The sequence below is a fragment of the Scyliorhinus canicula genome, chromosome 21 (genome assembly GCF_902713615.1).
Source record: "Scyliorhinus canicula chromosome 21, sScyCan1.1, whole genome shotgun sequence".
In the NCBI taxonomy this organism is placed as follows: Eukaryota; Metazoa; Chordata; class Chondrichthyes; order Carcharhiniformes; family Scyliorhinidae; genus Scyliorhinus; species Scyliorhinus canicula.
In genome coordinates this window covers 51,100,609-51,117,589 of record NC_052166.1, presented here as the reverse complement: position 1 = coordinate 51,117,589, position 16,981 = coordinate 51,100,609, and the positions used below count along the sequence as shown (strand labels likewise).

General features: G+C 44.0%; 1 protein-coding gene across 4 annotated transcripts in view; it reads right to left on the bottom strand.

Moving 5' to 3' along the window:
* ralgps1 (Ral GEF with PH domain and SH3 binding motif 1) overlaps nucleotides 1-16,981 on the bottom strand; it is a 723,987-nt gene that overhangs the window by 599,728 nt on the left and 107,278 nt on the right. For all 4 annotated transcript variants that reach the window (XM_038781972.1, XM_038781971.1, XM_038781976.1 and 1 more), the window contains exon 2: nucleotides 15,982-16,091. The gene's annotated coding sequence lies outside the window, so the exon portion shown is untranslated. The remainder of the gene's footprint in view (nucleotides 1-15,981; nucleotides 16,092-16,981) is intronic.

Genomic DNA, 16,981 nt, shown 5'->3' with positions numbered 1-16,981 from the left:
CAGTGTTAATGTAAGCCTACTTGTGGCAATAAAAAAGATTATTATAACAAAGTACTGAAAGAGAGAGAGTTGCATTTTACTGGAACTTGAGGGCAACCGGGGGGGGGGTCAGGGATGTTAAGCCTCAAGGTGATTCGAGACGCAGACTAAAATTTTGGCAACAGAAGCAAAATAGAAGAGCGCGTTGTGTTCTGTGATTCAACCATTGTAATGACATACACGGAACATCTGGTTGTGCAACTGGAACGATGATTTATTGGCAAACATGTGGAAAGATAACTAACAGATTACTATACAGACAATGTTACTTGAATTCTCTTGGAGCTACTCGAAGTGCGACTATCCTGTTGTACCTCCAACTGCCAACTGGCGGGTCACTCCAGTCATGTGATGAATGTCTGATGCCACCTGCTGGCCGGAGGTTATACCGATTGTTGCATATCAGTGCACAGAACTATGTACATTTATACAAACATGTCCATTTGTGTGCATGCATCACCACAGGGCAGAGGCAGGAGTTTGTACAAAGCTGGAGGGATATCATAAGTCGCAGAAAGCTCAGACTGCTACTCAATGGTATTCTTCCCCTCCAGGTGTGGCTGATATAACAGTTAAGCCCAGCGTTGTGCAGGTGAAGGCAGGATAGGAGCAGAAGGGTTTTCATTTCATTCAAGTTTTCTGGATAGAATTCTGGCTCATGCGAGTCAAACAGGAAGTTGCAGTTGTAAAGCATTGGAATTGATGCGGAGGCCAGAAGGCGAAGTGGAGGGTTTCAGCATACGTATAGGTTTCTGGATGAGGAGTTTGCTACAAAGTCCTATTTGATACGGGGCATCTGGATAACTGTAATAGCCGAAGGTAAGGACTTCATACGACACCAGGTAGGCAGGATAACTAGGTTTACTGCAGTAAACCTGTATTTACTGTACTCACCATACTACAATAACACTACACCTCACCCCCACAGGGTCACCCTCCCCGACCTGCTCCCAGGTCAGAGTTTATAACCTGAGGTTCCTCCCAATTAGGGCGGGGAGAGCCTCCATCTCCACCCCACCCCCACGCCCCCAATTAACTGGGGAGTTTGGACTCCAGGGGTAGGAGGGACCCATATACAATATAGGGCTTGACCCCGGAGGGGATCGTAACAATAACCTTCTTCCCTTGCTGGAGTAAACCCCATGCAGGGCGTGTCAAGAGAGAAGCTCCTAAACTTTCATTTGACTTTACCCAACTTCTGAGTGCCTCTAAATCCTGACACGAACGTGTTTCAGAATATTAAAACCGACACATGGATGCGAGTACTTCAGAGTTTATTTTAAACAGCAAAGTAGGTGCAAACCTAAAACATTTTACCTTCATTAATTTTTTCCACAAAAACTGGTGAAAATGGGACAAAGCGACCTGGTGCGTTGTCCTAAAATTCACAGTGCAAACGTCAGAAACTGCAGGAATATCTTTAGCGTTCCCAAGTGGACTGCATGCTCGGAGGTGGCAGCTGACTGACAAAGGTTTTCCTCGGCAGTGAAGTGGTAAAATGAATGGAAATCATTTACTTACATACGTAATGCAGCGGCCACGATTTTGTGGCCGTCTATATCATTTTTATTTATCTCAAGATTGGAGGATAAATCATTAATAATAGCCAGCTGCACTAAAAGGGCGACGCGGTAGCACAGTGGTTAGCAGTGTTGCTTCACAGCGCCAGGGTCCCAGGTTCAATTCCCGCTTGGGTCACGGTCTGTGTGGCGTCTGCACGTTCTCCCAGTGGGTTTCCTCAGGGTGCTCTGGTTCCCTCTCACGAGTCCCGAAACACATGCTGTTGGGTGAATTGGGCATTCTGAATTCTCCCTCAGTGTACCTAACAGGCACCGGAGTGTGGCGACTGGGGGATTTTCACAGTAACTTCATTGCCATATCAATGTTGTGATAAGATTATTATTAAATCTGACACCATCTGTGGTGGTACCGCTTCTCAGCGCCAACTAAGCAAAAAAAAACCTTAAAGCAAACTAGCTGGTTATCTTAAAACTTGATAAACTGGCTTTTATTTATGTCATTAGTTGTGAAGTGACCTGTGACACTTCTTAACAACTAGATAGATGTTTTCTTTCTGCATCTGTGGGTTACGAAGGGGAAAAGCTAGCATTTTGGTGTCACTTGAAAAATGTTCCTTAAGTCTAGGGGGGGGGGGGGGGGAGGGGACAGTTTGTCTATATACCTGCATTTTTAATGAGGTTTTACAACTCTTGGAGAGAAGATAGAATAAATACAAAAATAGTAAAAACAAAATGCTGATGTTGCTTACCAACAAGATACAGGAATAAACAAAGCAGTTTTAGGTCAGGTGGAAGCAGGTGCCCAGAGGATGTGAGCAGGAGAGGTTATTGCAGAAAGCAGATTCCCCTAGAGGACAGAAGAATGTCACATAAACCAGGAAGACATTTAAGTTAAGGAAGAACAGGAATCTGAACAAATTCTGTTCGGTGACGGTAAAGTGGGGAGGAAAGAAAAAGGCTGAGAGTTAAAGAGAGAAAGCCGCAGGGAGCAGAATCAAGGCAAAGTGGGCTTGTGAGAGGCTCCTGATAAGGATCAGGAGACAGCCAAAGGTTGGTGACTCCTTACTGTGTACCGGTGAAGCATGGCTGTGTATCTGAGTGTGTGCATGGAAGCTGAAGCTTGAATGCATGTGATGATCCAGGGGAGAGGAACATCAGTAGGAAGGGTTGAAACCCTGAATGTTGGTCCAGTGTTGATTCGGAGTAGCTTCCAAAGTGAGGTCTTGAGAGTGGCGATTGGAAACCCAAGTAAGAAGTAAGAGCTTTCGAGACGCCGGTTGGCCCAGAGTGACAAAAGCGCCTGGGGAGAGCTGAGCTTAGAAGAGCAAGAGGGGACCTTTTAGAAACTTACCAAATCCTAACAGGATTAGACAAGGTAGAATGTTCCCGCTGGTGGGGCAGTCCAGAGCCAGGGGTCATAGTTTGAGGGTGAAGGGTCAACATTGAGGGTGAAGGGTCACCCAGAGAGTGGTGAATCTGTGGAATTCACTACCACAGAAAGTAGTCGAGGCCAAAATATGTAATTTCTTTTTTTTTTATTTTTAAATTTAGATTACCCAATTATTTTTTCCAATTAAGGGGCAATTTTTTAGCGTGGCCAATCCACCTACTCTGCACATTTTTGGGTTGTGGGGGCGAAACCCACGCAGACACGGGGAGAATGTGCAAACTCCACACGGACAGTGACCCAGAGTCGGGATCGAACCTGGGACCTCAGCGCCGTGAGGCAGTTGTGCTAACCACTAGGCCACCGTGCTGCCCAAAATATGTAATTTCAAGGAGGAATTAGATATAGCTCTTGGGGCTAAAGAGTTCAAGGAATTGTGGGGAGAAGAGGCGGTATCGGGGTATTGAACCTGATGATCAACCACGATCATATGAATGGGGGAGCAGGCTCAAAGGGACGAATGGCCTTCTCCTGCTTCTACGTTCTATGCATGTTTCTAAGAGGATAGGAGAAGTTTTGAGTGACAGAGTGCTGGGTGTCCAGTCTATTGGTTCACATGGACTGTGTACTTCCTGTGAACAGTAGACATAAGCTCATGTTCTCCTTCTGAATCTGTATCCATCTGTAAAAGGTGTACTAAAGTTGAAGGAGTAGTGTATTATAGTTCATCTTAAAAGTTCATCAGCTGACTCACGTGACTGTTCAGTGACCACCCACCACGTTTCAAAATAAGTTAGGATATTTCAAGCCAGGTTCCACACCGACTTGTCCAATATTAACAACAGCTGGGATCATAACATACTTTAAAAGCACTCTTTGCAGGTAACCATAAATAGACCCGGGGGAGAGTGATGTTGGCAAACCGCTTAGCAGCCAAATTAAACACATCACAATAACACCAAGAGACCAAATGGTCCCTTGAGCCTGTACTGCCATTAACATCTTGCCTGATCACCTAGCTCTACTTTCTCATACCAGCCCCAACCACATTTCCCTCGATTTTCTTAATGTCCAAGAATTAATTGTTAAGGCACAGTATGTGCATGGCAGTAGTATTACTCTTAGACATATTTTGAGAGACCCCATTTTAAAAATAGTTAAAACTGGAAACTTGATGGCTCCTCAGAACTACCTGACAGTTTTGTGGATTGAACCATCCTATCGCTCAAGGGTACAAAGACTCTTATTTCCTTACTCTAGTTTCAGCCAGAAGATAAACAAAACTCCAACCACTATATTGTAAAAATGCAAATTTGTCTTGTCAAATCCCAAGGCTTTGGCCATTGTAAAAAATACAGGTAAAAGATTATAAATATCCTTAATTAGGACCGTGACTTGACACTGGTGAAACAGTGACCATCTTGGCTCCCTGCAGAGAGAGAGAAAATGAGAGAGAGAGAAAATGAGAGAGAGAGAAAATGAGAGAGAAAATGAGAGAGATAGAGAGAGAAATCGAGAGATAGAGAGAAAACGCGAGAGAGAAAACGCGAGAGAGAAAACGCGAGAGAGAGAGAAAACGAGAACACAAAGAGAGAGACAAACCGAGAGAGAGAGAGAGACAAACCGAGAGAGAGAGAGAGACAAACCGAGAGAGAGAGAGAGACAAACCGAGAGAGAGAGAGAGACAAACCGAGAGAGAGAGAGACAAACCGAGAGAGAGAGAGAGACAAACCGAGAGAGAGAGAGACAAACCGAGAGAGAGAGAGACAAACCGAGAGAGAGAGAGACAAACCGAGAGAGAGAGAGACAAACCGAGAGAGAGAGAGAGACAAACCGAGAGAGAGAGAGAGACAAACCGAGAGAGAGAGAGAGACAAACCGAGAGAGAGAGAGAGACAAACCGAGAGAGAGAGAGAGACAAACCGAGAGAGCGAGGGAGAAAAAACGAGAGAGAACAAAGGGAGAGAGAACAAAGGGAGAGAGAACAAAGGGAGAGAGAACAAAGGGAGAGAGAACAAAGGGAGAGAGAACAAAGGGAGAGAGAACAAAGGGAGAGAGAACAAAGGGAGAGAGAACAAAGGGAGAGAGAACAAAGGGAGAGAGAAAGAGAGAACAAAGGAGAGAAAAAGAGAACGAGAACACAAAGAAAAGAGATATGCTCATTCGCATTCTTAATTGCCCTTAAGGTAGTGGTGGTTCACCTTCTTGAACTGCTGCCCATGTGGTGTATGTATACCCACACTGCTGATAGTGAGTTCCAGGATTTTGACCCAGCGCCACAGAAGGAACACCAATAAAGTTCCATGCCAGAATGGTGTAACTTGGAGGGGAACTTTCAGGTTGTGGTAGAGGTAGAGGTTACAAGTTTGGAAGGTGCCATCAAAAGACCACTTACAAGTTGCTGCAGAGCATTCTTTGAGATGGGACTTTTGGAAAAAGGCAATCTTTGTGGCATGGATTTTCCCTTTCCCGACATCTGTTTCAATCTGGCACCAAGACAGAGATCTTCAGGCATCCAGAAACTATGATGTAACAGCCAGTCACATTTAAGTATTCTCTTAGACAGCAAACCAGAACATAAAACACACTGGATTTCTCATTTTAACTGACGAATTCACCAGAGGGTGAATTAAATAATAAGGACATGTACATGGGATAGAAGTAGAAGCCAAAATATCCATTTTTAAAACAAAATTAAAAATGGAGACTTTTACAGACCAATATAAAATTGAGCTTTCAGGAACCACAAAGTTTTACAGCAATAATTATGAAGTTAGTACAGCATTGAAAACCCAGTTATGCCTGATTTAATATGGTATAACTTCAACAGTTATTATGAGATTAATCATGTAAAAGGGCTCATTTTCATCAATTCAATGATTTCTACTTATCTGCCGTCTTGGGGGAACTTAAACAGCGAAAGTATGGAATCCCTGACTGCAACCTATCGATTTCTACATTTACATCGCTCAAGGGAGGATTCCAGAGGCTATCGGTTTCAGAGGATTAACAATGGTGAACAATGACAGTTTTGCCATCATTGCTCCTGCACATTCCAGACCATACTTCGCTCTGAAATTTCTTAGTCTAACACTGGAACTTGTCATTTCAGATAATTTGGTAACGAAACAGAACATTGAACCTGGTGCAAACAAATATAATTTGGTGGAACACCTTCCACAATTGCTTCATCAATACTTTGCGCATGACAAACTGACCTCATGAAGCAAAAGCCCCAAAGCAAAACAGCATACGCACAGATTAGTGAATTTTAAAAATAAACCGATAATCACATTACATTAATTTGCCGCGTAATCTTCAGCCACATTAAGCAAATTAAAAATGACTGTCAAATTCATTCCACAATTGTGTACATATTCTGGAGGAATTCATATCGGCCCTGTTCTTGAAACATTTCTCATCCCAGGAATGTGGACGTCGTTGACATTTCCGACATTTACTGTCCCGCCCTTGCCCGAGAACCTCTACAGTTCGTGTGGTGACGGCAGTCCCCCATTGCTGTTAGGTGAGGAACTCCAGGATGTTTCCCCAGCAACCCTTGATGGAATGATGTTTCCTGTCTAAGGCAAGATGGCATGTGGCCGATGGAGGAATTTGGGAGACGGTGCTCCCATTCACACGCTGCCTTTGTCCGATGTGCTGGATGTCACAGAAGGGTCTGCAAGCGAAACCTTGGTATAATATATCCTGAACACACTGCGGCTACACAGTGTGGTAATGGTAATGAGGGTGGTTGTTTACCATCACCATTAGCACACTGTAGCCGCAGTGCGTTCAGGATATATTGTACCAAGGTTTGGCTTGCAGAACCTGCCGTGACATCCAGCACATAGGTCAGAATAGATAATGTCCTTAAAGAAGTGGGAAATAATGGCATGGCACAGGGATAAGAGGATGCGTCAGAATTAGCATTCAACCGTGCAACTGTTAATGGTGATTCCTGATTCCTTTTTGTCATTTGCTTATGTTAACATACGGGCTAATGTTTAGGGGTTTGGTGGGAGGATGGGATCATTGTTATTGATCTGGGGATTGGCATTGCATTCGTTACTGATTGTTGTTTATTGTTGAGTGTAAATTTGGGAGAAAATGTGAAAAAGGAGAATAAAAATAATTTTTTAAAAAAGAATCAGCATTCAATCTTGAAAAGGCAGGATTCTGGCAGAAAAGATTGATCCCTTTGTTAGAAGATTTGATAACGTGGCTGGGTTGAGATGAGGGAGAAAGAGAGCTGCAAGTTTAGAAGTAGATAGTGTATAAAAACAAACCCCTGTAAAAAGATTGAGAGAGGTTAGAAGGCTTCCAGATGGACTGAGGATAGCTGATGACAGGAGAGGGGGTCAGAAATCTGGGAAGAAATCTTCCTAACTAAAATGGCGGGCACAGAGGCAAATGTAGAGGAAGAACTCAGCATCACATCAAGCTCGGAAATCACCAAAGGCAAGAGGTGGGAGTGTAGGGGGTTGAAGATGAAGCTTTTGACGATGATTGATCATTTGGGGTGAGACAGGGGAATGACAAAATATGGCAAGGGGTGAGATTGGAAGAAGCGATGTAGGCAGAAGAAAGTGGAGGAAGAGATCCGGGACAGGTTTGCAAGGTGTCACAGCTAGACAAGGAATAGGCCCTTCCTATCTGGCAAAACAACAGTTGCTGGGGAGTTGAAGGATAACATGAAATTGAGGACCAGGATAGCATTGAAACACTACTGGAGAGAGGGGTTGAGGCCAGCAGTGCTGCAGGTGAGAGCAACATTGAGTGCCAGCCATGATGATGGGTGGAACTGAAATAGGAAATTTCAGCTGGATTCAACGTGGAATAAGTCAGAGCTGGAAGTGTGTCTGAAGAACATGGGCGGGATTCTGCGTAGGCCGACGCTGGAAAATCGGGAAAAGCAATTGGGCGGAGAATCGCGTGAGGCGAAAATCATGACCGCCGTCGGCCGCCCGACAGAATGCCACGCTCCAGTGCCCCAACAGTGGCGTCAGTGCATTCTACTTCACACGTACAGTAAACGTCGTTGGCATATCATTAGTGGGCCTGACCCGGTATTGTCAGGGGCCTCAGCGATGCTTTGCCTCCGCCAGGAGGAATGACCGACGGCGAGTTTCACTTGTTGTTTCAAAAATCGGGGCGCTGTGGCTGCTGAGGGAGAGAGAGAGGGTATGAGAAAAAGAGTGTGTCCAACATCGCCATAGTATGCTGACAGTTGCGCCACAGCCCTGGAGGGCAGTGGGGGGGGGGGCGCAGGAGGTGGCCCAGGGGGTTGGGCACAGAACGCCATTGCCGAAGCCATGCAGCCTCTCCACTGTGAACTTAGTGCCATAGGTTGTATGGGTGTCTTCCCCACCCCCCATCCCCCCCAGGCCATCGCCGAGGTACCCTCTGGCCCCAGGCGACCCATCAACGGGATGCGCACGCACCAGCACAACCTTAGCCATCTTGTTTGCTGGGATGTACGCGCATGTGGGGAGAGGAGAGCTAATATGCAGCTGCCACTTGACAACCTCTCCAGTGCCAACCCCGACCCTGGCGAATCCGACACCATTTTTCATTGGAATCACTCGTGTTCCGTGTGGCACCGTGTGCAAGCACATTACCGGTTCCGGAATTGCTCCGGGACGAGTGGCAATTTTGCTGTCGTAGAAGACCAGCAATTCTGTCCCGCCATCAACACTTAGTCTTTGAAATGGAGAATCCCGTCCATGATCAGGGAAAAGGACAGCACTGAAGTCGAAGAAGGCAAAAGAGAGAAATAAAGATCACATCTAAGAGAGGCACAGAGTTTCTTCAAGGCATTTCCTAGACTAGAGTGGTTGTGTTGATGTGTATAAGTGAAAAGCAAAACAGTAAATGCTGTAAATCTGAAGCAAAAACACAAAATGATGGAAACATTTTGCTCAGCCACAGATATGCCATTATGATGGTGTTGTATAAAACGGTCATTCGGGCACAGCTAGAGTACTGCGTGCAGTTCTGCGTGCAACACAATAGGAAGGACGTGTATGCACGGGAGAGAATTCAGAGGAGATTCATCAGGATGTTGCCTGGACTGGGGTTCTCAGCTATGAAAAGAGGCTGGTTAGGCTGGGGTTCTTTTTCTTTAGAGCAGAGAAGGTGGAGTGGGGATCTGATCGAGATGTATAAAATTATGGTGGACAGAGAGAGGGCAGATAGGAAGAAAGGTTAGCAGGCTGCCACAGCTTGACCAGGGCTAGGCCCTTCCTGTCTGGCAAAACAACAGTTGTTAAATCTGTCAGGGAGTTGAAGGATAACATGAAACTAAGGACCTGGGTAGCACTGAAACACCCCTTAGTAAAGGTGCCAATAACCAGGGGACACAGGTTTAAGGTATTGGGCAGGAGATTGAGAGGGGATTTGAGGAAAGGTTGTTTCACCCACAGGGTGGTGGCAATCTGGAAATCGCTGCCTGAAAGGAGGTGGCGGTGGAAACCCTCACAATATTTAAGAAGTATTTAGATGAGCATTTTTTTTTATCATAGAATTTACAGTGCAGAAGGAGGCCACTCGGCCCATCGAGTCTGCACCGGCTCTTGGAAAGAGCACCCTACCAGAGGTCAACACCTCCACCCTATCCCCATAACCCAGTAACCCCACCCAACACTAAGGGCAATTTTGGACACTAAGGGAAATTTAGCATGGCCAATCCTCCTAACCTGCACATCTTTGGACTGTGGGAGGAAACCGGAGCACCTGGAGGAAACCCACGCACACACGGGGAGGATGTGCAGACTCCGCACAGACAGTGACCCAGCCGGGAATGGAATCTGGGACCCTGGAGCTGTGAAGCAATTGTGCTATCCACAACGCTACCATTTGAAACACCAAGGCATTCAAGGCCATGGACCAAGTACCGGAAAATGGGATTAGAATAGATAGGTGCTTGATGGCCGGTGCAGACATGATGGGCTGAAGGGCCTCTTTCTGTGCTGTATGACTGTGGAAGCCAACTATTTCTAATACATCTGATAGGTAAAAACATTAAGCCCCTAGTCTATTAAACCCCAGTTTACCCATTTAAAATTAAGAATTTCAGCACTCTCATAACCCTCAGGTCATTTCAAAACACATACTCAGCGTAAGTCATTTCAGCAAAATTCACTCTACTGAGTCCCATTGTTCTAACAAATACATTTGCAAGATAAAGTGCAGTCCAAGGCCATGACAACAGCATAGCAACAGTATAGAACCTAAAAGAACAGTCAAGTCAGCAACAAACCAGTTCAGGCAGCTTGTGATAACAGTGCTAAATCGCATTCCATAACTCAGACAGGAATTCTTCTATGAAACATTTTAGACTAATATTGCATATGGAAGATGGACAGTTAACCATCAAATCAAATGTATTTGACTCTAACCCAAACCAATTAGGATTAGATAGGGGTGTAAGTAGATGGCTGAAGACAGATATGATACAGTATAACTGTGAGGTTTCGTTCGGCCATTTTTATCGGGATCATTCTCTCTCTCTCTTTCATGAATCATCTATGCTTTGACTTACTGTCTCCCTGTCTTTCATATTTCATTTTCACACTTTGACTTTTATAGTTATTGCGAGCTGTTTGCCAAAGCAAGAAAATCATTTCTAGTTTAGACGGGCAGCATGGTTGGCACAGGCTTGGAGGGCCAAAGGGCCTGTTCCTGTGCTGTACTCTTTCTTTATTCTTTGATTGTTTGAAGTTCAATTGTCTACAAATTGCCTCTCTGTGAGTCCTATGCTGACTGGAATTATTAGAGAATAAGACTTTTAAATGACTCTCGATTGTAATCAATAGAAGACAAATAAAGCAGATTCTTATTTGCACCCGAGAAGTTTAACTTAAATTTCTACTGAGTTTTAGTAATCGCAAAGTGCTGCTAAAACCGCATGGTAGATCTAACAATGACTCAATGTAGATAAAACACAGGTGAAAGACTTCATAAAACTTACTTCTGGTTGTTTAGACCAGCAGGCTGGTTGCCAGGAGACACGTTTCCACATGATATTTAGAACACATGGCTGTGCACAGCCATTAAATTTTAAATGCGTTTGGGAAACATGAGCTGTGTGTGATGCAATTTACAGCTTTCTACGTTTATAAAGTGCCCAAGAGATCCAAAGGACCGAGCACTTTTTATACCTGGCCCAGCATCACGCGCAAGTAACACTCCATATGGAGTTCAAGTCCAAGTGGTGCAAGACTAGGTTTCCCTCAGGCACTCAGGACCCCCTCTTAGAAACTGCACTGAGCAAAGTGGAAATCAATTCGTAGCAGAAATCAACAGTATTTCCATGCTGATACAACACACTTTTTATATTGAGCTGTAGGTGTTGAAACAGTTTAATGTAGCAACATTCAAAATTTAGGTTACCCTTCTTCTGACGAAACAAAGACATCCATACATGCCTTACGCCTACCAAGAAGAGGGGGGTTAAATAAGCCTCATGATTTAGCAATTGCATAGAAAATAGTCGAACTCACCAGGCGATGTGTTAAAGAAAAAATTTAACAAACGGAATTATTCCTGTGGGGAACTTTATAAAACATAAATCTGGGTAGCTTGTGGCATCCAAGCAAGTTGTCCGAAAGGGGATCAAAAGTCTGATTCGAGTTCACACAACCGCAGTGAGCTGGAGAGTTATCTACATGCAAAACAGCACAGACCACAATTGCATAACATATTGGCACGGCAACATTTTAAAGTGGGCATTTCAACTTTTACTAGTTGCTGAGAAGGATATATTTTCATGGTTATATTTAGAACATGTTTAGGAAGTGTTTACTAGTTATTTTTAAATATTCTAGTGCCTCCAGCTTTTTGATATGAGGCGTCCTTGTGATTAGCGGCTTTTGGCAGGCGCACTATATAATGGGAGATAAACCCATTCTAACAAGTAGGTTGAACATCCATCAAAATCAGCAAGAGCCAAAATGATTAACTGTCAGGAACAAAATAGTTGGGAAAGCCAGGCTGTCTTAAAACTAGACATTGGGGAAAAAAGAATATGGGTAAAGAAATGTGATTTAGATCAGCCAATTCCTTAGACGCACACAACTTTCTCGTGGAACTAGTCAAAACATTTTCAGACGAGCTAGAACAATTCCCCAATGGGTTCGTTTCGGAAAGGGAAAGGAGACTCAGAAGAAAAAATAAATTGCAATTATTCAAAGTTTCTAACAGATGGACCTAGGGTTAGGTATCAACAATCAACATATGTACACGAGCAATGCAAGATCCACAGGAAACAGTGGACACTAGGGTCTGGATTAGTGTAACTTAATCAATTCTGTAATGCACCAACAGATTGGGAATGCACCCCATGAGGCCATGATGCAGGTGCTAGAGAGGAAGTGCAGACCTTATGTCATGTGCTTTGCTGGAATGTCCTCAACAACAATAGCAGCTCCACACAAACACATACCCCAGTGCAAATCCAGCCGAGAAACTGCTGCTGAGGGCATTCGTTTGTGGCATATCTACTGCTCCACCTGGACTACTTTTAGAGGAAGCACCCTATCCAGACAAACCTTTGCAATTTGGACATTTTTCAAGTCATTATGGATGCAGAAACAAACTATTTGATGCCTCTGCCCTGGTTTCTTATCCTGTCCTGTTGGATGCATGGTCGCTGGCCTAACTTACTGTTTATAGTCATGCAGAAGTCCAATTTGTGGGACCACTGATTAAGGCTCTGGAGCACCCGGAGGAAACCCACGCACACACGGGGAGAACGTGCAGACTCCGCACAGACAGTGACCCAGCGGGGAATCGAACCTGGGACCCTGGCGCTGTGAAGCCACAGTGCTATCCACTTGTGCTACCGTGCTGCCCACTGTATTCGGTGATTAGCTGAACTCCAGCAAGGGCTCAGACCATCTCCAAGTTAAATTCCTCTTCAACAAAGTTTACAGGTCCCACCGAGAGCGAGGGAAGTGTTACCACAGTTGGCCTCAGTTGCTTTTCAGGGAAGGTCTTTATAAAAGGAAAATTAGGAAAATCGGTTTCGCCCAGAGGTTGGTGGGTGCCTGGAATTTGCTGGAAGGTCTTTTCAAGAGGAAAAAAAAACAACAAAACAAATACAGCCAACCAACAACCAAACGCAGCCAACATGTCTTACACACGGTTTCCCAACTCAGGGCTTTAATAACATTGAGCAGCTCTACAAGAAAGGTGCGTGCGTTCTTTAGCCATGTTTCTTTTCCCAGTGTCTAGCTCTAAAACTGTCTGGCTCTCCCAACTATTTCATCCCAAGTCCATTCTGCTGGTGTTACTGGCGTTCAGTCTGCTCACGGGGATGGGTTTGTCTCTCATTATGTAGAGCGCCTGCCAAATTACCAATTACCAGGATACCTCATCTAAAAAAGCTACTGAATGCATTAGAAGATTTAGAAATAGCGATTAGCCACATTGTCAGCAGGTTATAAATGTAACAAGGAAAATCTATCCTAGTCAGGAACCTGGGCATTCTGAAATGCCCATTGACGATTGTCTCACTAATATATTTTCAGAGCATGTGCACTTATGGAGCAACTGAAAGCACTCAAAATTAGCACGAGTACTAACCATGTAGTTGAGGTGCTATGGGCACCTAGTGCCTGTGGACCCATAAGCCAGCAAAAAAAAGTGAAGGGGGAACATTGGAAAGACATTTCTTTTTAAAAGAGAAAATTCATTTCAGATTTATCAGATTGTTTGTTTTGTATGAACCCCTCAACTTCCTCCTTGGTTTCACTGGGCTCCAGCCAATCACAGTCAAGCACATTAGAAGCTAATCTCATTTAGCTGCTGTTATCTTTAGGTAGCTCTTAAGACTTCTTTTTTTAATTCTTTCGTGGAATGTGAGCAACCATGTCAAGGCCAGTATTTGTTGCCCTTGAACGGAGTGGCTTGCTTGGCCATTTCAGAGGGCATTTTAAGAGTCAAACATGTTGCTGAGGTCCTGGAGTCACATGTAGGCCAGACCAGGTAAGGGTGGCAGATTTCCTTCCCAAAAGAACATTAGTGAATCAGATTGGGTTTTTTTTTTACATCAATCGACGATCATTACCATGGTGACTATTCCTGAGACGAGCTTTATGTTGAAGGTTTCTTGGTCGAGTTTAAATTCTATCACATGCTGTGGTGGGACTTAAATCTGTGACCCCAGAGCAGTAAATAACCTGGGCCTCTGGGTGACTAATTCGCTGACATTACCATTAAGTCACAGTCTCCATTGACAACCAGATTGATTGTAGTTATACCCTTGGGTCACTGATCTACTTTGAAGCACCCAAAGTAAGAATTCAAGTTGTTGTGATCTAATGCTAAAGAGCCACAGGCCAAACAAACTAGCAGATATACTCAACAATGACATGCATGGATAGCACTTTTAATGTAATAAAGCAATTCCAAGTTGATGCACAGAAGCATCAGCAAACAACATTTGACAGAGTTACCCAAGGAGGTATTCATACCCATGACCAAAAGTTAATTGGTCAAAGCGGCAGGTTTTAAAGGAGAGCCTTAAAGGGGGAGAGAGGTAGATTGGATTGGATTGTTTATTGTCACGTGTACCGAGGTACAGTGAAAAGTATTTTTTTGCGAGCAGCTCAACAGATCATTAAGTACATGGGAAGAAAAGGGAATAAAAGAAAATACATAATAGGGCAGCAGAATGTATACAACGTAACGACATAAGCACCAGCATCAGATGAAGCATACAGGGTGTAGTGTTATAAGGTCAGTCCATAAGAGGGTCATTTGGGAGTCTGGTAACAGCGGGGAAGAAGCTGTTTTTGAGTCTGTTAGTGCGTGTTCTCAGACTTCTGTATCTCCTGCCAAATGGGGTTAGGGAGGCAATTAGAAAGGGTTAGGGATGGAATACCAGAATTTAGGACTTTGACAAGTGAAGGCATGGCTGCCAATAATTAAAATCAGGGGTGCGCAAGAGGCCAGAATGGGACAAGTGTAGATATCAGAGGGTTGTAGGGCAGGAATCTCAAGAGACACTTGAGAGATTCTCGGATAGAGGTAGCTGTTTAAAACTCACAAGACACAACTGCTGAATCTGTTTGTTTAGCTATTGTGACCTAATTTCTCAAGACGGTATAAAACGTTAGTTAGGTCACAGCTGGAGCTTTGCGTCCGATTCTAATCATCACATTACAGGAAGGACATAATTGTTCTGGAGAGGGTGGGGAGGAGATTTACAAGAATGTCGCCAGGGCTTGAAAATTGCAGTTATGAGGAAAGACTCAATGTGCTGGAGTTGTTTTCCTTGGAACAGGGGACGCTGAGGGGTGACTTGATTTAAGGGTACAAAAGTATAAGGGGGCCTCGCCAAAGTAGATGGGGAAGACTTGTTTTCCTCTAGGAGAAGAGGTCAATTACCAAGAGGCATAGATTTAAGCTGATATGTAGAAGGGCCAGCAGGGATATTAGGAAAATCGGTTTCGCGCAGAGGGTGGTGGGTGCCTGGAATTTGCTGCCGGGGTTAGTGATCAAGGCAGAAACCCTCAATTAATTTGATCAGCACCTACAGCAAGGTGGATTACAATGAGCAGCTAGCTTCTTCAGCCGGCACAGATCCGATGGGCAGAATGGCCATTTTTTTTGTGCCATAACTGTCCTATAGTTCTATGACTTGTGAATAAACCAACTAAGGTGTCTTAAGGGGTGGCTCTGTGAAAATACATCCAACAGTGACGACTGTTGAAAACCAAATACCAGTGCCTGGATTGCAAAGAATTTTCAATGACTGACCAGCTACGTGGGTTGTGGTAGCATTTTTCTGCAGCCGGTCAAGAGTTAGCATTATTTAGGAAAAATCTAGGCGTGGAGAGAAAAGCAGACAAAACTCAAAGGATTAAGAAATGCCAAAAGCACAGAAATACAATATAAGGGAAAACCAAAAATTTAGGGCCATAATAGAACACATTGTTTACAGTCTCTTTAAAACAGGAACAGGTTAATAAAAAATACGCCCGTGTGCTTGGTGAACGGTTTAGCTTAGAATAGATACATCTGCACTTACCCATATTCCTCTTTCAGTTTTGCTTTTACATCTGAATGGTTGAGACAAACAGTGAGACGACGAGGGACTGTCACAGTCAGGTTCTGGTCAAGTACAGTCTGTTCACAGTTCTGAAAATAGAACAGCGCTGAACGTCATACATTTTTCAGCCATTTTTCGGATATATCTCAACAAATCCAGATTTCAATCTCCATGATATAAATACTCTCTCGTTTCATTTACAATTTGCTTTGGAATGATGAAACATTCTCCCTGAAACACCATTATTCTGTAACGATGACATCACAATAGTCTCAACAATTTCGTTCACTGTAATCTCAAGCCTCTCACCAACATTAACACTGCTCCAACCTGTCACGTTGATGCACCAATGCAAAGAATTGCTGGAATCAGTCATTTTCTGCTACTGTCGTTGCAACAAATAACTGATCACTTTATAAATTTGCCGCATGGACTTATGGTGAGACGGCAGGTACATGGTTCCGAGGCGGGAAAAGGCGATGGCTTTTTTTCCAGATTGAAGGACCTTTTTAAAAAATATAAATTATTCCATAATAAGATATCAATTGCATTCATCAAGAGAACGGGGGATAGTTTTGTGGCCAAAAATAGTTAGCAGCAAAAACATTTTATGCCAATTGTTTTATTTGTATAAAATTAATTCCTCCTCAAACCAGCTTCTTTTTGCTCATTTTGAAAATTTATTCAGTGGAAATGAATATCTCAAGAGATATCATTGTATTGTTTAAAAAGTACAGTCTAGGGCTGTTAGCAAAGCCACATCTGGAGTACCGAATACCGAATAGTGGGCAGCATGGTAGCATAGTGGTTAGCATCAATGCTTCACAGCTCCAGGGTCCCAGGTTCGGTTCCCGGCTGGGTCACTGTCTGTGCGGAGTCTGCACGTCCTCCCTGTGTGTGCGTGGGTTTCCTCCGGGTGCTCCGGTTTCCTCCCACAGTCCAAAGATGTGCGGGTTAGGTGGATTGGCCATGCTAAATT